Below are 26291 nucleotides of genomic sequence, written 5' to 3' on the forward strand. Positions count from 1 at the left end.
GTGACTGCGGCTGATGGAAGTTGCAATCCAAAACACCCGGAGGCCACCAAGCTGGCAAGGGCTGGGATGGAGAATCAGCCACCAAAGTTGCTTCAGTCAGAAATAAAATGAGACTTCCATTTCTTTTAAAATGTTCTCATCCAATGACAATCATAACACAATCAAATACCTAGGCTGCGTACACACAATAGATTCCGGAATCAACGAAGGCTGCTTTTTTTTTTCCTGCATAGGCTACACACCACCTAGATCTATTGCATATATTTTGCCCCTGAAAAGCGCTTTTTGAGACACTGGTTTCATTCCTAAAATAAAAGCTCATTGCAGACTGATCCCACATTACTCTGAAGTGTATCCATTTGGAAACAGATGTAGGTAGTTGTGGTATTATTATTATTATTATTATTATTATTATTATTATTATTATTTGGCAGGGGGTGTAACTACACCTGCCCAATGACATTGTGGGTGGGTCAAAGCCATATCGCTATCACCACTTCCTTCTTCTTGGCTAACCTACCAAGTAACCAGACCCACCCCTGTGGGCAAGAGGATCTAGAACTCATCTAAACTGGAAGCAGCATGTTATATTTAATTATTTCATAAAAATTATGCACGGCTTGATTGAAACACACACACACACACACCTCAAAGTGGTTTACTAAAAACAACAACAAGGAAATCAAAGGGAAAATGACACCCATATTTTAAAACATGCAAAAGTTAAATCAGATTTAAATGACTTCAGCTTCTGAAGTATCTGGGCAGGCGTGTTTAAACAATAATGTTTTTCACAGGCACCAAAAATAATAGAGTGTGTGTGTCTGCTTGATATCAATAGGCAGGGAGTTCCAAAGGGTAGATACTGCCACACTAAATGATTGCGTTCTCACAAATGCTCAATGGGTATTATATGGCACTTGTAGTAGCTGAGGATGCATGATTCTGGATTGAGGAAAAGTACATGTTTGTGCTACAAATGGGTTGGTGTGTATGCAGCCTTACTAAGGAGTCAGCCCAACTGGACTCATTGCGGCTTGCTTCTGAGTAAGTGGGTTCAGGATGGCAGCTGGCAGACTGCTGCGGTTGTTCTTTGTTGCTTAAACATGAGCAGCAAATTTTCAGAACCGATAAATAAATGTGTTTATGTTGAAGAGCTGTAAAAAAATGCACAAAAAATAGAGGATCAAAGATCTCGTTTTAATTACCTTTCTTCCTGTAACACCAATCACTCACTGATGGAATGCCATCACTGCAAAAAGAAAAAGAACAATTCCAAAAATATCAAGCCCAGGATATACAGAGTATGCAAACAAAATGGGTATAGATAAACATTAGCATTAATATTATTTATTCAACATTGTTCACATTGAACAGAACAAGGCATCCCTTGCTATAGCTTTTCAGAAGTGGCTCCATATTTCTGGAGCACTCACCCAAAGAAAGAACACCTTGTGCTGCTAGTTTTATTCTATTTTATTTTTACGGGTGTTGTTGTTGTTGGGTTTTTTTTGTATTTTATTATTTTAGTCTGTAAACTTGTAAATTGCCCAGAGAACTTTTGGGAAGGTCCATAGCTCAATGGTAGAGAACCTGCTTTGCCTACAAAATGTCCCTGGTTCAATCTCTGGCATCTCCAGATAAGACTGGGGAAGATTCATGGCCTGAAACCCTGGAGAGCAGCTGCCAGACAGTGCAGACAATACTGAACTAGATGGACCAATTGTGTGACTCAATATAAAACTATTTCCTACGTTCCTGTGTCTTAAAAGGAGGGCTGTAGCTCAGGTGCAGAGCATCTGCCTTGCATCCAGAACGTCCCAGGTTTAATCTCGGACAAATCCAGGCAGGGCTAGGAAAGTTTCTCTGCCTGAAACACTGCAGACCTGCTGCCAGTCAGTGTAGACATTGAGCTAGATGGCCTGATGGTCTGACTCAGTATCAAGGACGGCCAGCCCATGAGGCAGGCTAAGTCAGCTGCCCTTGTACCTCATGTATTGGAAGCCCAAGAGGTAAAGTGTGACATCATGAGAACAGGCCTTTTTAGTGGTGGCACTCTGCTTATGAAATGCTCTTCCCAGGGAGACTCGCCTGGTGCCATCTTTATCTAGTTTTAGGCACCACACAAAAAATTCCTTTAATAACCCACAAGTCTTAATAAAAGAAAGAGCAGTCAATCACACCTCTGTGTGACATCAGGTAACCTCGTTTCTGGATGATGCTCCTAGCTCGGAAGAGCCTTTGGTCTAGAGATGGGGACGCTCTCACTGGACCACAACTCCCATCATCTCTGACCATTGGGCCTGTAGGCTGGGACTGGTGGGAGTTAGGAGTCTAACAATGGGGGGGGCTTCAGACTTCCCAGCCCTGGTGAGCATAGAAGCCTGTTGTTAGCTTGCGCAGTGGTGGTAAAAGACCCATTTCCTTCTCTGCTGACTAGATGAGACAGTGAAAACTCCATGGGCCTGCAGCGATGGTCATTGATTTAATTAGAAGCTGTGATCTCCAGCACATCCGAAAAATCGGCTACGAATGATCAAAGGATATTAGCTTTTGGGAGTCCCTAGCAAGCAGCATTATCACCTTCAGAGCCATCAAAGGAAATCTAACATCATCAAAGGTGGTTGGGGTGAAATCACCAATAAACCCACAAAAATATTTTATACAATTGCTCTTATTTTTATTTTATTTTAAAAGGTTTTTATTCCATGCAGGGCTTACTGTCAGCCACACCCCCTGAAATTTGTGATCAGCACATCCTCTGATGTTTGAAAAAGGAACCTGTTTTATACCAGGATTGGTATTTCATAGAACTGCAAAGCTGGAAGGGATCACAAGGGTCATCTATTCCAACCCTCTGCAATGCAAGAATCTTTTGTCCAACATGGAGCTCATGCATTACCAATTGAGCTATCCAACCTGCCAACTGACCCAGTACCATCTGCTCTTCCTGGCAATGGCTCCCCAGGAGATCAGGCAGAGATAAGGACTTACCCATAGGAACATAGAAAGCTGCCTTACAGAGTCATACCATTGGTCCATCTAACTCAGTGTTGTTTGCACTGACTGGCAGTGGCCCTCTAGGGTTTCAGACAGGAAGTCTCCCACAGTCCTACTTGGAGATGCACTACCACTGAGATACTGACCACAGAAACATAGAAGTCAGACCACTGGTTTTTCTAGCTCTCTAAGATTCCAGAGAGGGGACTTTCCTAACCCTGCCTGGAGATGCCAGGGATTGAACCTTGGACTGTTTGCATACCAAATGCAATGTGTTCAATGTGTTTGACGTGCTTTTGAACTGCTAGGTTGGCAGGAGCAGGGACCGAGCAACAGGAGCTCACCCCGTCACGGGGATTCGAGCCACTGATCTTCTGATCGGCAAGCCCTAGGCTCTGTGGTTTAACCCACAGCGCCACCCACGTCCCTCAAGGATCTCTTACTGAGGTATTTATTCAATATTCACAGAGAGAGATGTAGAACATCATCTCTGGAATAATGGCGTTGCTCCAAGTAATCTCCTCCCTTCCTTTTACCCTCAGTTGTCAGAATCTCCACCTTGGACTGTTTGCATACCAAATGCAATGTGTTCAGTCAGGCACAATCCCAGGGATGTGGCAGAAGCTTTTGTGGACCTGCTATACAGAGGTTCAAATTGGGCCAGTCACAATCTTTTAGCCCAGCGTTTCTCAAACTTGGGTCTCCAGCTGTTCTTGGACTACAACGGCCATAACCACTAGGTAGCAGGATCAGCGGTCAGGGATGGTGGGAATTCATAATCCTAAAACAGAATTGTAGTCCAAGTTTGGGAAACCCTGTTTTAGCCTAACCTACCTCACAGGGTTATTGCGGAGATATAACAGGTGGGTGGGACCATGTAAGCTTCTTTCAGAAGCATCTTGTGGAGGAAGGGCAAGATAAAAACAAAAGTTACTACCAGTGCTCCCCCCCCCCCCCGCAAGGGGGTATTCAAGGGTATTCTGTATCAGCACCTCTTTGTTCTTGTTGTTAAAAAGTGTAACAACTACATGGTGAGTACCGGCACCTGTTTTTCAAGAAAAGAAAGCACTGGTTACTACTATTATTATGAAGGATAAGAAATCCATAAAGACTTTTGTCACCATAATTCTGGCTTTCTTTCAGGACAAAGAACAAGAAGAAACAAGAGTAAGGTAGTCAATAAAGGCTTCTGCTACAGTAAATCTGGTCACCTTTCAGGTGCCACAAGTCTCTTTGCTCCTTATGCACTCTGCTCCTGTGTGTGGACCCCCAGGCTTACCAAGCCAGTCACCCCACCCCAAGCTTAATTTCGTTTTTACAAAACAAAGACTGCCCCCACCCCTTAGCACCATCATCAAATAGCTGAGTTTGGGAGCGGGAGCGCAACGAGGAAGGAGAGGGGCGGCAGCGCGGCGCATGGATGGAAAGATGGATGAATGCTGCGTTCTTCTTCCTAAGAGGCCTCGATGGCGAAGGGGGCGACGACGCTGCGCCTTTTCGCGCCGGGGTCAGGTCTCCTCTTGGCAGCCTGGCTCCGCTCCGGCCTGGCTGCCCCTCGCAGCCGGCAGTCGCGGGCCTCCCACGTGGAGCCGCCGCCGCCGCCGCCGCTGCCTCTCCTCCGTCTCCTTCTCCTCCTCCGACAGCTGCAGACGGCGCAGCGCAGCGAGACTCCCCCGCTGGCAGATCGATGCCGCTCGCCTTTCATCTGACCGGCGGCGCTCTGGGGAGGGGACGGGGAGGAATCCAGGCTTCCCGGAATCAGCAGCAGCAGCCGCCGCCGCCGAGAGCGAGGGAGGCGAAGCGAGGAGGCAGGAGCCGGCGTTGTTTACTGGCCCGGCGCACTCACAGCCGGGAAGGGAGGGGAGGGAAATGCGGGGAGGAGAGCTGCTCTGGCTCCTTCCCTTCGTACGAAAAGGATCAGAGGAGGAGAAAGAGAGGCGCTGCTCAAAAAAAAAGCATGTCCAAGCTGCTTCAAGCACAGGGACATAATAAGGTGTGGGTCTATCCAGCTGACCGAGGCTCTCCAGGGTTTCGGATAGGGAAGCCAATAGCCTGGAGCTAGATTATAACATGGGAGAAAATAGGATACTGACTTAAACGAAATCAGACCAGTGGTACCTCTCACACTGGCTGGCAGAACATGGGAGCTTCTGAATGTGAAGCAGGTGCTCTGCCCCTGAGCTTATGACCTTTCCCCAATGATGGGGGCAATGATTTGGAGCAGCACAGGTTTCTAATTCTTGCCAGCGGGGAGGGACCATGGCTCCCCATATGCTTCAGAATGCACACATACAAAATTCCCAGGTTCAGACCAGCACCTCCAGTTTAAGATGGTAAATGGTAAAAATGAACATTTGTCCATTACAGAACCTAGGAGAGACTAGACAATACTAAGCTTGATGAACAAATAATCAAACCTACTATGATCTAATTTCTTGTAGTCCGAACTGTAAATTGTAGAAGTTGCTGAAAGCTGTTAGGAGACCCTTAGTTCCCTCTCAGAACCACAATTCTCACAGTGTTCTAACCCCTGTTCCCCAGAAACTCTGGGAATTGTAGCTTTGTGAGGAGAACAGAGCCCTCCAAACAACTATCAGCACCTTTCATGAACTACAGTTCCCAGGATTCTCTGGGGGAAGCCATGACTGTTTAAAGTGGTATGATACTGTTTAAATGTATACAGGCGGTGAACATTTCTGTTCTGTTCCTAGTCCCTGTGGGTGTTCGCAGAGTGTGTATAAGTGCTCCCTGGCCCTGTTCTGCTTCTGGGTCCTAAAGGACCCGCACTTCAGCAATCGCACAACAATTGGACATGTCTAAAATGGTTTTCACAGTAGTACAGAGGGGTTCCTATGTTCCTACACTGTTCATTTGACCTAATCTGACCAAGAAAGACATGTTATAAAATTCTTCATAGCAGGCTTAGCAGCTCTTCTTACAGCAGCAGTTTGTTTTCCCTTCACAGGCTTGGTGAATCAGAAGAACCACATGGCAGGCACATCCATAAATATATCTCTCTTCTTCACCCCTTCACCACCTTTTCTTTCTTTTTTTTTAAATTCACACATGTACACACTAACCACCACACCCTGTCTTCCATCAAGCTTGTGTAGCATGTAAAAAGTTCAAAGATATGATAACGGAACAGAAAATGGTTCATCTCTTATCTCTCGGGTGTCAAGAGTCTGAAGGCTCCTTGCTGTGGGATACCACAGCCTTTTTTAGTGTGCATGTGTGGGTGGAATGAGTAGAAAGGAAAACGATTACAATAAATGTGAAGCAGAAGACCAGAGGCAAACCCCTGGCTGAGACTTCCTTCTTGCTGAGCTGAAAACCAGAAATGCAAAACAGAGGAAGTTAAAAGTGGCTTTTTATCTCCCTAGCCCAAAAGCAGGGGGGGGGGGTGTGTTACGACAATAGAAGGGGTAGAACCTGGGGGTGATGATTAGATGGTTTTTATTTTTAGATTTGGCCTTAATCTTGCTTCATAAACAATGCTAGCGCTTATGCGTTCAATGTAGCCCTCTGATTCTTTTTGTTTCCCATGTGCTTTGGAGATGGGTTTGGTGGAGCTGCCTGCATCACACAGATTCACATGTGTCGCATGAGAGAGAAGAGGGGTAAAGAGGATAGGAAATGGCATTTACTATGTGTAGAACCATGTTACATAACCATACTTTCATGGCTGCATCCCTCACCAGTGCCACACTTAAATGGTACACAGCTCAGCTAAAAGAAGGATTGATTTTCCTGGACATTTTGTCCTGTACTGAAAGGCCTCCCCCTGCCTCTTTCAGTGATAAAGGAACAATAAAGGGTTCACCTGTTCAGCAAACATTACAGTGATCAGGCTTCATTCATCTTTAGTGAAACCATCACATTCATTATCTGATCACTGATTGCCTAGGACAGTGGTTCTCAAACTTTGTCTCCGGGCCCCACTTTCATAATGAAAATTTGCTCGTGTCACACCAAATTTTTTATTGGCGTGGTTTTATTATTTTATTGGTGTGGTTTTATTATTATTTACATGGGGGGGGGGGAGAGAAACGACTCCTAGCAGCGCTTGATTTATAACATAGAGCACAACTACCTTATAATATGATCAAGGGACATCAGGAAAGTATAAAACAATAGGGCTACATTAAGATATTAAGGTAAAAGGTAAAGGTACCCCTGCCCGTACGGGCCAGTCTTGCCAGACTCTAGGGTTGTGCGCTCATCTCACTCTATAGGCCGGGAGCCAGTGCTGTCCGCAGACACTTCCGGGTCACGTGGCCAGCGTGACATCGCTGCTCTGGCAAGCCAGGGTAGCACACGGAACACCGTTTACCTTCCCGCTAGAAAGCGGTCCCTATTTATCTACTTGCACCTGAAGGTGCTTTCGAACTGCTAGGTTGGCAGGCGCTGGGACCAAACGACAGGAGCGCACCCCGCTGCAGGGATTCGAACCGCCGACCTTTCGATCGGCAAGTCCTAGGTGCTGAGACTTTAACCCACAGCGCCACCTGCGTCCCCCATTAAGATATTAACCATTCCCAAATTATAATGATAAACGAGCCTCTTACATATGTACCTTAAGTATGCATACAAACTCCATGAAAGGTGCCAATTTGCTTTTGCTGGGTCATCACATTTATATTGGGTCTAATTTGGGACAAACAAACTCTCATCTCCTCATCAAGTCAAAGAAACCTTTCCTTTTCTGATCTTTCATATTTATCAGAGCTGAAAATCCCTATTCACAACATGTGGAAAACTGTAGAACAGCCAATGCTCTTGACGTAAGGCAGGCACCCCCAAACTCGGCTCTCCAGATGTTTTGGGGTGACATTTCCCATCATCCCTGACCACTGGTCCTGTTAGCTAGGGATGATGGGAGTTGTAGTCCCAAAACATCTGGAGGGCCGCGTTTGGGGATGCCTGACGTAAGGCATGGATACTGTTTCTGGGTGGGTGTAGGTGGGTGTGCATGCAATCTGGATACTATACTATACTATACTATACTATACTATACTATACTATACTATACTATACTATACTATACTGAACTATTTAAATGCTTCTTTACTTCTCCCTGAATCTTCCTGCTACACTTGCCATCCTCTCTTGCCACACCAGTGTGGAGCGCCACACCCTTTGAAAACCACTGGCCTAGGGCTGACCTTGTGGCCAGTCCAGAAGCATTGCCTTCATTCTAAATTGGCTCTGGACAACACCAAATCCAATGTGGTACATAGCCATAGGCGCCGACTCCATGGGGCTTGAGGGGGCCCGAGCCCCCTCAAAAATTCGTTTGGGGGGGCTCTGCCCCCCCAATAATCTCCAGCGCCCCTCCAGCAGAGCGCCATCGCCGCCCCTCCCCCAGCCCAAAATGCACAGGGAGGGGCGGGCTGCATGCCTCCTGCCCTCCCTCCCGAGCAAAAGCTCCACCCAATTTCCTTTGGAGCTGATTAATAGGCGCAGCACGCTCTCCCCTATTCGCTCACGAGGAGGCGGCGCCACTTTATTTGCATATTCATGAGCTTATTTATTATTCATGAGCTTTCCCGGGCCCCCCCCCCCAATATTTTTTATAAGTCCGCGTCCCTGTACATAGCTGTGCAACACTGCCACATTTACTATGTGATCTGTGACCTGAAGCCTCACCCAAGGATGGAGGAAGAAACTCTAGCAAAGAAAAATAATAATGGTGTAGCATCAGCGGCAGGAAAAGAAACGAGTGGCAGCACACAGCTCACAAACACACACCACACAAAGAGAAGTGAGCATTCACACATTTAACGGTTTGTTGCAAATGCTCTACTGTGAACTCCAGAATCAAAACAGGTGCACTAGCAACCCTAGCTAAAAGTGTCTCTTTCTTTATGAAGAAAGTTGAAGAGAGAACAGGGGCCTGCATAAACTTGGCAGGCTACCTCCTCTCCCTTTCATACTAGATTCATTCATTCTCTCTCTCTCTCTCTCTCTCTCTCTCTTACTGAAAAGGAATACTTTCTGTTAAACCCCAGGAGTGAAGCAACTTGGCAAGAGGAGGATCGGGGGCTAGGGGGCACGTGCGCTGTGCTAATACCAGGGATCTTGTGGCCTACGGCTGATGCCTATTAAGCCAAGCTCTTTGGGGAATCTGTATGCATTCATCCTTTAAAGCCACCATATGTTCTGTGCCTTAATATTGCCAGGTGAGGACATTAAGATGGAGCAAATGTAACCCAGTTGGTTTTGTGCACCAGTGTTGTAGAGTGTTCTCTCTTCTGAAATACAAGAGGCCCCCATTGACACTGGCCTTCCACCAGCTCTTGAAGACACACCAGTTTGCCCAAGCCATATCCCTGATCTCCTGACTTGAGCTTCCAACTTTAAATGGGTCTAATTGTTGTTCTAACTGTTTTAGTTGTTACACTGATTCAACTAGCTCATCCCAAGGCTCACAGGGCTATGCAGGAATGTTTCCTGCATAGTCCATTTAGAAATCTACCATGCCAGGGAGAATAACTGTATATAGCGGCTCTTTCTTCCTCACCTACTAGCTTTCTATGTGCAGTGAGCCTTGCAAATAACTCCAGAAATGTTACTTGCTTTGATAAGCTCAGTTAGCAGTCCATCATACATGTGATTTATGGCATGATGGTAGCCTAGAAAGTGGGAGGGGCCGGCCAGAGAAGAACATGCTTTCAGTTACTGTACATGTGGGCAATTAACACCCAATCCTAACAAACGCATTTCCTTGCTAGTTAGCATGAGAAGGGGCCAAGTCCACAGAGATGTATTCCTGATAGGCAGACACTCAGGCCATAGAAATACAATTGGTAGAGAGAGCTGTGTGTGATGTCATTTCCCCTCCTCCTCTGGAGAGGAAGGAACATATAGTACTTCCTGTCCCTCTTTCTCTCCTTGATCAGCCATAAAGACAGATATACTCTGTGCTTGCTCCAGTCCCAGGCACAAGCCTGAGATCATTTTTACTGTAAATATAAGTATTTTACCTGCAAAGTTTTTACTGCTGCTGTAGCTGAAAACCAATGCAAGACTAATAAGTAATTAAGTTATATTTTAAGCTTGCTTTTCAATATGTTGTCTGATTTCTTTGTTAAATGGAGGAAGATAGGGGGAAGCCCACTTACTTCATAACTGGGCTTCATTAAGAGGCTTCACAGCCTATTCCTACATGCTTCAATTTTGCTGCTAAGGATGGGACTTTAAAACTTCAACCAACACATGTGGTGGCCTGGAAAGATAAATTGCAATTAATATATCCTCTCCTACCTATTAAAACCCATCCCACAGTACAAACATTCCAGAGTCGCCTGGAGGAACTAATTTACAAACTGGAGCTTATTTTAAAGGAGAGGGGGGGACATGGCAGGAGGTTCCCATTAGAAGAAAGCAGGGCTCTGATAAAGGAACCGGGGGCATCCTGGAGGGGGCACACACATACAAGTGGTGGGAACTCCAAGGTGAAAAGTAGAGAGGAGAATGTCTGCGTAGAGCAATGCTGGAGTGACTTGAAGCATGGACATGAAATATGGTAATGTAACAGCTGTTTAGCACATTAGCCTGTTGGTGTGTGGGCATCAGGCCAAGGACTGCGAAGCTTGAATTGCAGCCATGATCCCTGCGCTCTACCTCTACAGTTGGAGGCAGTCATGCTTCTGAATGCCAGTTGTTAGAAGTCATAGGAGGCGAAAGAGGGCTCTTGTGCTCAGGTCCTGCTTGTGGGCTTCCCATAGGCATCTGGTTGGCCACTGAGAACTGGATGCTAGACTAGGTGAGCTATTGGTCTGATGCAGCAGACTGTTCTTACGCAAACAAAATCTTAAGGACTGCTTGGAGAAAGTGTTGAGTGTTCCCCTTCCCTGTGTTTACAGCAATTGTGGTTTTGTGCTTTTGTTTCCAATGCAGCAAGGGGTGCCCCGGTCTTGCTGCATCATGAAACCTAGCTGCCACCTACTCAGACTATGTTTCCTGGAACCACTTGAAACCCAACAGATGTTTCCCTTTGTGATGCATGCAAAGCAGAGGTGGGAGGGCTGCTGCTTGGGGTGAGGCAGCCCACGCGTGTGGCTAAGGGATAGCCCCTATTCTCGAGCTTCCCCTTTTGGAACTTCCCTTGCACCAGAGGGCAGAAGGGAAGGAAGCTGATTTAGGGGAAGAGCTGCAACTCGAGGGCTAGAACAGCTGCTCTGCATGCAGAAGATCCCTGGTCCAAACCCTGGCTTCTCCATGGCTTAAATAATGGAGAGCTGCTGCCAGTAAGTGTGTGCCTTACTGAGCAAGTTGGACCAATGATGTGATTCCATGCAAGGCAGCTTCTTATATTCCTATGCCAAGGGAAAGGCAATAACTCAGTAGGAAAACATCTGTCTAGCATGTGGAAGCTCCCAGGTTCAATCCCCAGCATCTCCAGGTAGGGCTTGGAGATACTCCTACCTGAAACCTTGGAGAGCTACTGCCAGTTAGCCCCTCCAAGTGAGTTCCAAAATGTCCCCTAAAAAAGTTTCTTTCCCAAGTTTCTCTCATCCCCCAGAATAGGAAAAGACCACACATTTGGTCAATTAAAAAATGGTTTACTTACAAACACTTCAAAGGTCAAATTAATGTGCTTCAGAAAGCTGCACAGGCAGTAAAACATGGCTTAGTTACAAAGTGGTGAAAGTTCCTAAATATTGGAATAGGAACTCAAGAGTGGCTTGTGAGATCTATGGGGTTTTGCTGGAGCAACCAACTCAAACCTCTTCATAAGATCAGCTTTTTGGATAGACTGGGGAAGAACAAAGGCTTGATTACCTAGTACCTCCCAAGGTAAGAGGAAGTGGACATAGCTAAGCTTGGCAGGACAGCTTACTCTATGGTATTAACCCCTTAATGTATTAATTAGACTTAAGCATATTACTTATATGAGACTGAACAAAAAAAATTCCTTCCAGTAGCACCTTAAAGACCAACTAAGTTAGTTCTTGGTATGAGCTTTCGTGTGCATGCACACTTCTTCAGATACATCTGTGTATCTGAAGAAGTGTGCATGCACACGAAAGCTCATACCAAGAACTAACTTAGTTGGTCTTTAAGGTGCTACTGGAAGGAATTTTTTTTGTTTTGACTATGGCAGACCAACACGGCTACCCATCTGTTATATGAGACTGGTTATCCCAAAATCTTAAGGGAGAGGGCCATAGTTCAGTGGTAGAACATCTTCTTTGTATGTAGAAGGTCCCAGGTTCAATATCTGGGTTTAACTGTTGTTGAACCAACATTCCAAACTTGTTCCAACTCCACATGGAGCAATCCATCCTGAACCCTGACCTTGCCAGAAATCTAGTAATTGGCCAAAGCCCTGTTTCAACTGGGATCATTCTTTAAAGAAGAACACTATAGAGGAGAAAAACTGAGCACACAGATTTGCTGGTCCATACAGTCAGCAAAGCAGAACATTATCAACCCTGCTGGATTAAACAAGGGTCCATCTAGCACCTCCTCTCTACCAGTGGCCAAGCAGTGGAAGAGACTCTACCTCAGTGGTAGGGCATGTGCTTTGCACATAGAAAGTCCCAGTTCAATCCCTGGTATCTCCAGGTAAGGCTGGGAAAGAACCCTGCCTGAAACTCTGGAGAGCTGTTGGTAGTCAGTATAGACAATGCTGAGTTCGATAGACCAAGGATCTACCAGATGCCCTGACAATATAGCATGTGTTCAGAATTTGCCTGTTTTCATAGGAAATTACAGACGCTTGTGTATTTGCAACACGTATCTTACTCCAAGCATCAGGATTCATGAGACTCTGCATGCTGTAGAAACCATTCATTCCCTTAGCAATGAACAGCATTTCATGTGCTGGCTTCTGAGGTGACTTGTGTTAGTAAACTGACCATAAGTCTCTTACTTAAAAAAGAATTAAGGATGTTTAATGGTACTCTATATTTTAACTCACAGTAGAACTGGTTCTGCCCTCAGAAGAACTCTTCCAACATTCTGTAGAATTCATTATCTGGATGAACAGGTTAGGGGTGAAGGGAAGCAATGTGCTGCACATGTGTGTGCATGGGCACATATGCGCACAAACGTCAGCATGGGTCCACACACACACAAATTTAATGCAATCACCACCATGCATCCTGTCCAGTCATTTTCTGCTGACAGCTGATTTTGATTTCCAACCAAGTAACAACTCACAGAAAACACACCTCAGGCCACAGGAAAGGGCAATCTAGTAATGGCAATTGACCTTGATCAAGTCTAGCTCAGGAACTTCCCCAGATTCCTTCATCAGGTCAAACCTAGGTGCTCAGGTGCACAAAGTCTTAGGCACTTGTGTGCAGTTTTTGGCTGTTCATAGAAAACTGTTTAAGAAGAGCGTTTCCCACCACAAAACCAGAGTGAAAGTTGCACAATGGCCAAACAATTTATCTAAATATACAAAACACATTTCCTAGATTCAGGGAATTGGAATTTGGCAACCCTACTCTGGAGAAAACTAAGAATTCTAGAGTTGTTGTTGTTTTTTAAAAGCCCCCTCCAACTTAAAAGAGCCTCCTTCATGAGCAGAGCCCACTGAGTCAGGCCAATGGCCCTTCTAGGCCAGACATCCTGCTCTCACAAGAACAGTCTCCCCTCCTGCAGTTTCCAGCAACTGGTATTTGGAAGCATTAGCGCCTCCTATTCCCCTCCCATAGATACAATTCCCAGAATGGTTTAATAATCCATCCCTCCTCCCAGGGAACTCTGGGAATTGTAGTTCTGTGAAGGGAACAGAGATCTCCTAACAACTCTCAGCACCTTTCATAAACTACAGTTCCCAGGATTCTTTGGGGGAAGCCATGACTGTTTTAAAATGGCATTATAGTGTTTTAAACATCTGGTGCAGATGTGGCTTCTGCGTGTTACTGCTGGCCACAATCATGCCAGGTTTATCAAGAAGCTCCACTCGACCCACCTGAGTCCTGGCTGCCTGAGGTAGGTGGGGTGGGATCTGAGGCCGAGGGGAAGAGCTGGCCTGTTTGTTTGTCTGTTTGTCTCTTTATTTCCCACACTTCCATTTTATTGCTCACAGCCACGCTTGGGCACGTTTTAATTAGCTTATTACTTTTTATCTGAGAAGACACGAGCCGGGGAATAGAAAACGGCTCCCAAAAAACGTCAGCAGCTTCCCTACATCTCTAGTGATTAAACTCCGCACTGCTCCAGCGCGGCAAAATTTTATCGCAGCGTTATTTCCTTTAGAGTCATAGTTGCCATAGTTGACTTGATTAATTCTCCATGCGCTGGCCAGCCTTCCTTCCCTCTCTCCCTCCCTCCCTCCTGTTCCTGAATATTCAGAGGAGATGCTCATTAAGTAAGCCACTATCGCTTACTACAGGAGTGGTGGGAACCCCTTTCAGCCCAATAGTCACATCCCATCATGGACAGACTTCTGGGGACCACATGCCAGTGGTGGGCAAGGCCAGAGGCAAAAGTAGGCAGAGCAATGGATGCAACTCTTATTTTTGTATAGTAGGCTACATTTTAATCCCACAACACTCTGAGGTCTATACCCTCCCTCCCCCCCCCCCCTCTCTCTCTCTCTCTCTCACACACACACACACACACACACACACACACACACACACACCATCTTCCATCCAGGCAGGCAAAAGTTATAATCACAGCTGAAGGACACATTCCAGTCAGGCAGTAACACTCAAGGAAGGGCATGCAGCAGAGTTAATGAGGACCTGAATAAAGTATTGAGGGCCACAAAGAGAGGCTTGAAGGGCCACATTCTGTCATCCCGATTTGAGATCCCAGTATCATTTCACTGGGCAGAGGAATCAGGATGCCTGTCCACACAGGTCAACTCTTGTCTGACTTTCCAGGGTTTTGTGGGCCTTTTATGAACCTCCTCACCATCACCTTCGGACTGGGAAGTGAACATAGAAAATTGCTTTCTACCATGTTGATCTGTTAGTCCATCATTTCGCCCAGCATAGTTTACTCCCAGGAAAGTTGTCGTGGTACTGTCTGAAGGATTTGAACTACAACTCCCCAATAGAGTCCTTCTTTTTAATATTTTTGCATTTCAGCTACAATCAAAGGTAGTTGAGAGAAGCAACACAGCTCTGTTTGAACTTTGTAGGTGTTAAGGTAAAGGTAAAGGTACCCCTGCCCGTACGGGCCAGTCTTGACAGACTCTAGGGTTGTGCGCCCATCTCACTCAAGAGGCCGAGGGCCAGCGCTGTCCGGAGACACTTCCGGGTCACGTGGCCAGCGTGACAAAGCTGCATCTGGCGAGCCAGCACAGCACACGGTAACGCCGTTTACCTTCCCGCCAGTAAGCGGTCCCTATTTATCTACTTGCACTTTGATGTGCTTTCGAACTGCTAGGTTGGCAGGCGCTGGGACCGAGCAACGGGAGCGCACCCCGCCGCGGGGATTCGAACCGCCAACCTTTCGATCGGTAAGCCCTAGGCGCTGAGGCTTTTGCCCACAGCGCCACCCGCGTCCCTTGTAGGTGTTACATGAGCTCAATTTTTCAGGCCCTCCACATCAGACTTTGATCCAGGGGTGAGCCCATCTGAAACTCCCTTTACTTGGGATCACTGCCATGTGCACAGGCCGCTCAAAGGGAAGAGAGAGATGGATTTAATTAGGCCATTGTCTTCTGCAAAAAAAAACAACCCTTCCACTCCTACCACCCCCATTCTTAAGGATTAACCCATATCTGCTCAAGTGTGCATGTTTGTTTGCTCTCAAAGAGCAAGAGGAAAAAACGTGAACAGTTAACAGGCAGGATGGTGGAGGTGGTTAAAGATGCATCCCAGCTGCTGCCTTCAAATTTTAACCTGCCTACTCAGTGTAGGTGGGGGAAACAGTGAGGCTTATAGGTCAATTTCTGCCCCTCTGTCAGGGATCTAGAGGCTAATCCAGGGGAGGTAATGATCATCCATACCAAGGGATGATGTTGCTAGACTAACAAGGAGTGGAATAGGCCAGGGGGTGAAGTGGTTAGAATGCCAGACTAAGACCTGGGAAACCAGGGTTCAAATCCCTGCTCAGCCACAAATAGGAGTGAACAAATCTGTCCATTTCAGTTTCACATTTTTCCAGTCTTGAGTGCAGTTCTTCAAGTCCTTGTGAAAATTCAGCAGCATTTTAGTGCAAATTTCTTTTGCAAAGCAGTGTTCCCTAACGTAATGCATTAAGGTAAAGGTACTCCTGCCCGTACGGGCCAGTCGTGTCCGACTCTAGGGTTGTGCGCCCATCTCACTTAAGAGGCCGGGGGCCAGCGCTGTCCGGAGACCCTTCCGGGTCACGTGGCCAGCGTGACGAAGCTGCTCTGGTGAGCCGGCACCAGCGCAGCACACGGAAACGCCGTTTACCTTCCCGCTAGAAAGCGGTACCTATTTATCTACTTGCACTTTGACGTGCTTTCGAACTACTACGTGGGCAGGAGCTGGGACCGAAGACGGGAGCTCACCCCGCCGCGGGGATTCGAACCGCCGACCATGCGATCGGCAAGCCCTAGGCGCTGAGGTTTTACCCACAGCGCCACCCACGTCCCTACACGTAATGCATTATTGTAAGTTATTTCCACTACATATGTGCATTTGTATGCACATTTCACCGCAGTATATACAGTTTTGTACTCATTACATGGCTGGATAACTACACTGCAGAATTCAGACAAGTGTGACCCTCAAAGGATGGCTGCCTTTTGGTTCTCATATTGTTTTGAAAAGTGTGAATTAGGTAAGTTCACCTTCAATTGTGAACTGAATCAAATTTCTGTCCTACCCTTAGTGGTCTTCAACCCACAAGAACATGCGTAGGCACGGTGATTTAGTGCTTAGAGTCAGACTAGAACCTAGGAGGCCAGAGTTCAAATCCCCATTCAGCCATGAAGCTTAACTGGATGACCTTGGGCCAGTCACCATCTTTCAGCCTTACCTACCTCACAGGGTTATTGCATAAATAAAATGGAGGGAGAACCATGTATGCCGCCTTCAGCTCCTTGCAGGGAAGGTAGGATAGAAATGTACAGTGGTACCTCAGGTTACATACGCTTCAGGTTACAGACACTTCAAGTTACACACTCCGCTAACCCAGAAATAGTACCTTGGGTTAAGAACTTTGCTTCAGGATGAGAACAGAAATCATGCGGCGGTGTGGCAGCAGTGGGAGGCCCCATTAGCTAAAGTGGTGTCTCAGGTTAAGAACAGTTTCAGGTTAACAACGGACCTCCAGAACGAATTAAGTACATAACCAGAGGTACCACTGTAATTTGTAATTAAATTAAAAACAACAACAACCACTATTCCCACTGGCCTCTCCCTCAAGTTAGCTCCTAGCAGTCGCTAAGCATGCACAGTCAACAATCACTGGGTGATTTCATGGGCTGTTTGCCCCGTTTGAGTCTCCTTGTTTTTCAAATGTCTTGCACTACTAGATCAGGGATTCCCAAACTGTGGCCTTTGGGCCACCAGATGTCCACAAACCTAATTTAAGTAGTCCACAACATGTCTCTGAAGAATGGCTGCAGCAGTGGCTGTGAATAGCCGCTTCAGTGGCTGCTCTGCCATTCTTAGAACCCAGCAATCTGGTCCAGTCCAGATGGACCAGACATGGAGGGGAGGGGAGGAAGCGCATGAAAGGAATGGAGAGGATTAGCAGTGTGAAAGAAGGAGTGATGAGGTGACTCGAAAGGAGTGGAAAGAGTCCTATGGAAATCAAATTGGAATGCGGTAAAGTACAGCATATGAGAAAAAGAAGCAATAAAAGTACAATTAAAAATCGCACAGCATCTAACACAGTGCATTTACAACCACCGCAACAGGCAGAAAAAGCACGAAGCAGCCTGCCTAGAACCTCAGCAATTTTCAAGTGGTCTGTTGGGGAGGGGGGAGAAGTTAGGTAATGACTATTCTAGATAATTCTGGCTATACACTAGCATGCTAATGCCTCCCTGTTGTTTTTCAAAGGCCCAAGTTTGTCTCCAAATCCTGTCACCACTCAAGCACCTGAGTTTGCTATTAGAAGGAATGATAATTCAAGGGCAGAGCAAAAACAGATTGCTGAGCCAAACTCTAGAAAACCCTGGCAAACAGAAAGTCCTGTTCACACTGCCTTTACCATCTGAAAACTATTCCATCTATGTATGTGTATGTGTGTGTATATGTATGTGTATGTAAGTATGTGTATATATATATATATATATATATATATATATATATATATATATATACACACACACACACACACACACACACACACACACAGTGGTACCTCGGGTTACATACGCTTCAGGTTACAGACTCCGCTAACCCAAAAATAGTGCTTCAGGTTAAGAACTTTGCTTCAGGATGAGAACAGAAATCGTGCTCCGGCGGGGTGGCAGCAGCAGGAGGCCCTATTAGCTAAAGTGGTGCTTCAGGTTAAGAACAGTTTCAGGTTAAGAATGGACCTCTGGAACGAATTAAGTACTTAACCTGAGGTACCACTGTATAGAGAGAGAGGGAAAGATAGTTAGATTTGCTTTAATTCCATGTTTATAGATGGTGATGATTAGGGGACTGAGCACCTTCTCGAAGCCCTTAGAGTGCAAGCAGTCTCTTTGGGGTGTGGAAATAAGATCAGCAAAGCTCTTCCTGTGCCCTGTTGTTCCAACAAGCATGCAACAGCTCCCAGAGCGTCACTCTTGGAAGAGGAAAGGGGGCAGCTGCTTTGGCTACAAGGCAGACACCGTCTTCACGGGGATTAAGAGCTTTTTGCTCTACACGGTGTGCCATAATCCAGGCTGGCAGGACGCAGTCCCGATTAGTTATACAAGAGCAGTTGTTCAAGGGGAGACTGGGGGCCAGTGAAATAACAAATATCTAAGAAATTTGTGGCTTGTGAGGACCGTCCATTGCATTGGAGGATACAGGCATTCTGAGAGCCACTCTTAGCTTACAGGGGTGAGAGCATACCTGAGCATGTATAGAATTATGCATGACACGGAGAAAGGGGATAGAGAAAAGAGTTTCTCCCTGTCTCATAATACTAGAAGTTGGGGACATCCAGTGAAGCCAATGTGGGAGGGTCCAGGACAGACAGAAGAAAGTACTTTGCCACACAACTTGTGAAATTCACACTCGTAGTGACAGCCACCAGCTTGGATGGCTTTAAAAGAGAATTAGACCAATTCACGGAGGACAAGGGTATTGATAGCTACTAGCAATGATGCTCTGCCTCCACAGTCACAGGCAGGGCTGGATTAAACTAAGCAAAATATGCACATGCTTAAAGGGCAATAAGGGAAAGGGGGGCACGAGAGAAATTTTCCGTTGCTGGATTTTTAACATTAATGGTCACGAACTGCTCAGCTGAGCGTTCATTTTCTCAGTTGAAGTATATTAGAAATCCCAAGAGAGCAACTATGCAACAAGGCAGGCTGGATGCCTTATCTCTACTATGTACAGAAGCAGATGTGTTACATAAGATTAGTTTTGAGGATCTTATAAAATACTTTGCACTTAGAAAAAGTAGGATACAATTTTTTCAAATATAAATGAAGTGGAAGTATACAAAAATAAATATTATTTTCCATCTTACTGTAGATTTTGCTTCATTTCAAAAAATACAATTGAATTTTATGGTTTATTATTGTTTATCTTCTGCTACCCCCCCCCCAAATCTTTTAAGTGTTTAGGGTCTCTAAAGGTCTTAATCCAGCCCTAGTCACAGACCGTAATATTTTTGAATACCAGTTGCTGGAAGCCAACGGAAGGGAAGGTGTTCTTGTGTTCCTGGTTTTGGGCTTCGCAGATAGGGATCTGTTTGGCCACTGTGAGAACAGGATACTGAACTAGGTGGGCCATTGGCCTAACTCAGCAGGCTCTTCTCATATTATGATGAGTGGTACAGTCCCTGCATGACATGCAGAAAGAGCCAGGTTCAATCCCTGGCATCTCCTGTGAAAAGGATCAGGCAGAAAGTGACAGGGAAGACCTGTCTTTGCCTAAGACCATGGAGAGCCTCTGGCACTCAGAGAAGAGGATGTAATCAATTCCTTTTCCCATCATTTCCCCATTTCTTAAATCTTAAATTCAGTTCTCCACCATTGCCACTTCCCTATTGATATCCTGATGAAAATTTGTTAGGTTTCAGCACAGATTTATCCTGATATACGCATTTTTTGTATGTAATTCTCCTAACATATACATCTTTACAAGCAATCTCCCCTGAAGAGAATGTGTCCCTTGCCCAAAAATGATTTTTGAGTTTAGGTTAACAGCAAGAAAAGCGATTTAACAAAAAAATAAAAACAAGACTAGCAGATACATATCAGATATGATGTGTCCTGCAATAAACATGTTATGAGTGAACTACCGTATTTTTCGCCCTATAGGATGAACTTTTCCCCCTCCAAAAATGAAGGGGAAATGTGTGTGCGTCCTATGGGGCGAATGCAGGCTTTCGCTGAAGCCTGGAGAGCGAGAGGGGTCAGTGTGCACCGACCCCTCTCGCTCTCCAGGCTTCAGGAAACTCCCGCCGGGCTCCCAAGGCTTGCGGACAGCAGCCTGCAGCCCGAAACCCGGGGAGCGCTCTGCAGCGCAGAGCTGGGCTCCCTGGGCTTCAGGCAACTATCCGCAAGCCTTCTGAGCGCGGCGGGAGTTCCCACCGGGCTCCAAAGGCTTGCGGATAGCAGCCTGTTCTGGGGGCTGGGGGGAATAATTTTTTTCCCTTTATTTCCCCCCCAAAAAACTAGGTGCACCCTATGGGCCGGTGCGCCCTGTAGGGCGAAAAATACGGTAGTTGTCCATGTGAATCATTTCCCTTGACTGCCAGGTTAGGGAGATGGTAATTGTTCCCCACCCCCCACCCCCACTCATATGATGCATTTCTATGCACATCTTCTAATATTCATGTTTCTGTAAACATTGTTGGCTGGAGAAGCATGAATTTCGAAGTATGGCTGAGTTTCAGTTACTGCCTTTTTAGGAGGTGGGGAGTGAGACTTAGGAACTTTCATGGCACAATGCAAACTGGATCGCAGTTCCCCGCACATCGCTTTTCCCCATCAGTTCCTTGATTGGAGGTCCCCTGGAAACCTTATGTATGCCGCCTTGAGCCCTACCACTGGGGATTGGCAGAAGATATGGACATCATAAATCAAATCAATGCTTAATAATAATAATTTTGCCTCTTCAGCTCTCCTGGACCACTCTCTTTGATTAGCGAAGAAATACGATTCAAGCTGCTTCAATTATTTATGTCCAATTTGGTTAATTCCCCCAAGCAGACTCTCCTGACGCAAAACGAAGCAAGGCAGATTTTTAAAAAGCAAAAGTAGGAAGCAGATGTCAAGGAATGTTTGCTTCCCACCCCTCCTCCACCTCCAATAAGTGTGCTACTTTTTCCACACCTTTCTCCCCTCATTTTTCTACTGCAGCCAAAATCCAACAGATTGGGGGAAATCTAAATGTGACTTCAGAGTAGGGTTTATTGCTACATCAGCCGTTGACAGCCTGGTACCAGATGATGGGGATGACAATTGTCATCAGCTTCCACCCACATATTTGGAGTTCAAAATGGCGGCCATGTTGGCTGAAGCTGATGAGAGCTGTACAGTGGTACCTCAGGTTACATACGCTTCAGGTTACATACACTTCAGGTTACAGACTCTGCTAACCCAGAAATAGTGCTTCAGGTTAAGAACTTTGCTTCAGGATGAGAACAGAAATCGTGCTCCGGTGGCGTGGCAGCAGCAGGAGGCCCCATTAGCTAAAGTGGTGCTTCAGGTTAAGAACAGTTTCAGGTTAAGTACGGACCTCTGGAACGAATTAAGTACTTAACCCGAGGTACCACTGTAGTCCAAAACATGACCACGCTGTCTGGAGATGAAAGCAGCTGTGGTCTAAAGTATCTGAAGGGCACCAGGTTGGCAAAGGACGTGTTAAGCTTTAATCCAGAAGCAAGCCAAGCAGAAATGCTAAACGCCTGGACTGAAGAGGTTGAGGGAAGCAAGGCAGGAGGCTGCAATGCCGGAACAAATGCTGCCAGAGGCAAAAGACACAACTGCCAGTCTCATGTAATGAACCATCTCTCCCACTTGGCTGCATCAGGCCTGGCAGTGTTGTCAACTCCCCAAAGCGCCGCCAAACCCGGCGGCCAGGTCCCCCTCCCCCACCCCCCCAGCCTCTCTGTCTGCTTCCCTGAAGGTGTGGGAATTGGAAAGGTTGGCAGTGTTAAATTGATTTCCCATGACAAAAAAAAACTGAGGCTGGCTGGCAACGGGGAGAGAGGTGGATTTTACCTCCCCCACCCCTGCTGCCGTTTCCGCCTCCAAACAAAAACTAAAATCTGACCTGTTCCCTGGCTTTGTGGCTTAGGGCCCTCGTATCTACGGGACCGCCTCTCCTGGTATGCCCTGCAGAGGACTTTAAGGTCCATGAACAACCATAGTTTAGAGGTCCCGGGCCCTAAGGAAGTCAGGCTATCCTCCATCAGGGCCAGGGCCTTTTCAGTGATGGCTCTGACCTGGTGGAATGCTCTGTCCCATGAGACTAGGGCCCTTCAGGATTTAACCTTCTTCCGTCGGGCCTGTAAGACAGAGCTATTCTGCCTGGCCTTTAATTTGAATTCAGCCTGATCTTTTATTTCCCTTCCCTTCCCTCCCCCTCCCCTTTTATGAAGATCACCTGTTCTGAGACCCCACAGCTAATTCTCCCCTGGCCTCCTCGCTGGCCCAAGTAGGACCAATTCAGCCAGCTAGCCCTGGGGATTATCTAATGCTTATTTCCCCTAAATTGATTTTTGAATTTTATTGTTATTCATGTTTTTATACTGTATTTTATGCTGCTTTTATAATTAAGTGTTTTAAATATGTTGTTAGCCTCCCTGAGCCCGGTTTTTGAACCGGGAAGGGCGGGGTATAAATAAATTATTATTATTATTATTATTATTATTATTATTATTATTATTATTATCATTATTACATGTGCTTGGTACATGCCTCACAGGGGCAATCCAAAGTATTTTGCTACCTGAGGCCACTGTTGGAGGCAGAATGTACAAGTTGCTTGTGGGCTTCCCATCTGGTTGGCCACTTTGGGACCTGGCTAGATGGGCCATTCGCCAGAACCAGTGTGGCTTGGGGATGCTGGGAGAAACCATGCCCCCTTACCTTTAGGCCCTGTCTGTGGGCTTTCCAGAGGAATCTGACTGGCCACTGTGAGAACAGGATGCTGGTGGTTTTCAGCAACGCCATATAAATCTGTATGGAAACCAATAAGAATTACCGTTTAATAAACAGTAGTGTTCCTATTATCCCTGATCAACCACTGAGGTCTTCGGGGAAGTCACCGTTAGTGGTCCTCTATGGCTCAAGATGCACAGCTCACATCCACCAGCAACCTTACGTTCAGCATTGTGAACTCCTTTCCAGTTGAGGTCAGACAGGCCCTCTCCCTGCTGAACTTCTGGTGCTTACTGAATACTATTTTGTTCCAGCAGGCATTTTAACTGAATTCTGATTTTGCAGCTTAAAATGTTTTTTTATTTTTTCACATTACACTCAGTTCCTTGTTCACTGTTTAGAGCATAGCTGTCAACTTACAGATTTGAAAATAAGGGACCAGCAGCCTTGAAAATAAGGGACCAGCAGCCAAAATAAGGGACCTGCAGCCTCACCTGTTCCAGGCACTCCAGTCTTCCTGTCCCCCTGCAGTCTGGTCAAACTCATGCTGGTAGCTTCGAGAACACTGTCCAACCAACTTTGTAACCAGAGGTTCAACTGAATAGAATCTGAATCACATGCACCACAAGGCCTATGCAGCCTCAACTTAAGATGGCTCCCCGGCCTGGCTTTGCACTGCAAAGTTTGCAGCAGCACATGCAACAAAATGGCGTCCAGCATTCAAAAAACCCCTCAGCTTGCATTAACTAGCCACACACAAGGCATGCAAGCTCCACCCCCCAGTCGTTCTTAGACTCCTTATTGGGTGAGCAACACAGCCAAGCAACACAGTTGGAGCCTCCCTCCTCCCTGGCTGGCAGGGAGGGAGGGAGAGGAGCTGCTTCCTTTGAAATTTAAGGGACATCATTTAAGGGACATTTAAGGGACATCCATCAATAAGGGATAGCAGTGGGACATGGCGCTGGAATAAGGGACTGTCCCTTCAAATAAGGGACACTTGACAGCTATGGTTTAGAGGTGGCTGTAATAAAGCAGTATATAAATTTTTTAATTAAATAAATACAGTGGTACCTCGGGTTACATACGCTTCAAGTTACATACGCTTCAGGTTACAGACTCCGCTAACCCAGAAACAGTACCTCGGGTTAAGAACTTTGCTTCAGGATGAGAACAGAAATCGTGCTCTGGCAGCGTGGCAGCAGCGGGAGGCCCCATTAGCTAAAGTGGTGCTTCAGGTTAAGAACAGTTTCAGGTTAAGAACGCACCTCCGGAACGAATTAAGTTCTTAACCCGAGGTACCACTGTATAATAATTGTCTAAGCAAACAACGTCTATGCAAATCTTGAGGAAATGAATCAGCATGGATGCTCAATAAACAGATGGGCTGGGAGAGCCCATTGTAAGCCTGACTGACGGCAAAACCTCTCTCTCTGTGTCCCCCACCCCACCCCCGTTAAATTGATATGAGCCACCATGGGAGACAATGATTTGTCTGAAAAGCAAGGTTTAAAAATGCATTTTCCAAAACAATACATGAATTGAAACACAGCTAACCTTCAAAATGTGCACTTCTGCAAATGTGTATGTCAGGGGAAAGTGTGCACAATAATGTGTATAGTAGCAGTTATATACTTTTTAAAGCACATTCCCCCTTGCATGGTCGTCCACAAGCAAATCAACTGCTGCCTAGCCACTATTCCTGTGCATTATGGATGGGAAGAAATTTGGTGCAGTTTGTATTTTAACAGCAACCTACCTAATTCACACCTCCTGATCCAGTATGTGAACCAAAGTGAAATTTGATTTATTCGCATTATATTTGGGGAAATTACTTTGCACAAACCTCTATATTGGGAGAAATGCACTGATACATTTTCAAGAGAACTTTTCCCCCAGCAAATTGATGCAGAAATGTAGAGAATGGCCTTAAGGCTGATGAAAACATGGGAAACTGAGAGAAATCAACGTTGACAGACCTGTCAATTCCCTAGACAAGAGTGCCTCTCACCATGGGCAGAGTCCACTTCTAAGACTACTTTCTTTAAGTTGGGAAGGGTCGTAGCTCAATGGTACAGCATCTGCCTTGCATTCAGAAGGTCCCACATTCCATCTTGGGCATTGCTAGGTAAGGCATGGAGAGTTCCCTGTCTGACAGCCACTGCCAGTCAGTGTAGACAATATTAAGCTAGATGGACCAATGGTCTGACTCTGTGTAAGTCAGCTTCCTATGTTCCTACCCTCTCCTCCAGCATGTACTCTCTAACTCAACTGCAAGAGGCGTAGCTGTGTTCAATCTTCTGCAGCAAAAAGAAGGAAAAGTCTTGTGCAGGGCCTGCCAGAGACTTTTTGGCACCTGAAGCAAGATGGGCTACCAACGCTCCCCTGCCACAGATCCAGGCCCAGGCCTTGGTGTGGTGGGAGGCCTGAGGCATGTTGCTTCAGGTCTCTTCATTGGTGCGCCGTCCATGCTAGAGCAGGAAGCTAGCTTAGGGGCCGCAGGGCAGACCACATGGCACACCATTCTAGCCTCTTTCCACCCTTCAGAATTTGCTGCCTAAGGCAGCTGCCTCACTCTGCCTCGTGGTAGGGCTGGCACTAGTCTTGTGGCACCAGATTTATGGCACAACTGTGTGCATGTTCATTCAAAATTCAACCCCACTCTGTGTAAACAATACTGAGCTAAATGGACCAATAATCTGACTCCATATAAAACAGCTTTCTATGTTCCTAATTACAACTCCCAATCCTACAAAACTAGGATTATGGAGTGGGGGTAATTTCCAAATCAGAAGCTGTGGCTTCTATAAGCTCATAAAGAACCACCCTTCAGTTTTGTTCCACTGCCAACACCAGTTTCCAGCCAGCTGCTCTGAGTTCAACCTCCTCCGCAGGAGTCCTGGGGAACCCACTAAGCCAAACAAGAGGTTTCTTTGACTGCCACCTCTGCTTTTTGACAAACATGTTCCGTTCGGAGAATTTCCCCTTCTCCACCCTTTTCCTCCCACACCCGTACCATCTGGTTGTAGTTTGCACCATGACATGTTTCCTCTTGTGGTCCATTTGCTTTTCTTTCTTTCTTTCTTTCTTTCTTTCTTTCTTTCTTTCTTTCTTTCTTTCTTTCTTTCTGAGAGTGCAAACCCCA

The 26291-nt window shown here is 46.2% G+C and overlaps 1 long non-coding RNA gene across 1 annotated transcript in view; it reads right to left on the bottom strand.

The window, feature by feature from the left end:
* Positions 1–470: 470 nt before the first annotated feature.
* LOC144328594 (uncharacterized) overlaps positions 471–26291 on the bottom strand; it is an 84790-nt gene continuing 58969 nt past the window's right edge. Inside the window, exons 2-3 of the long non-coding RNA XR_013393820.1 lie at positions 23138–23227; positions 471–1252 (exon numbers count right to left, since the gene is read on the bottom strand). This is a non-coding gene — a long non-coding RNA (uncharacterized LOC144328594). The remainder of the gene's footprint in view (positions 1253–23137; positions 23228–26291) is intronic.

The sequence above is a fragment of the Podarcis muralis genome, chromosome 7, assembly GCF_964188315.1.
Source record: "Podarcis muralis chromosome 7, rPodMur119.hap1.1, whole genome shotgun sequence".
NCBI lineage: Eukaryota > Metazoa > Chordata > Lepidosauria > Squamata > Lacertidae > Podarcis > Podarcis muralis.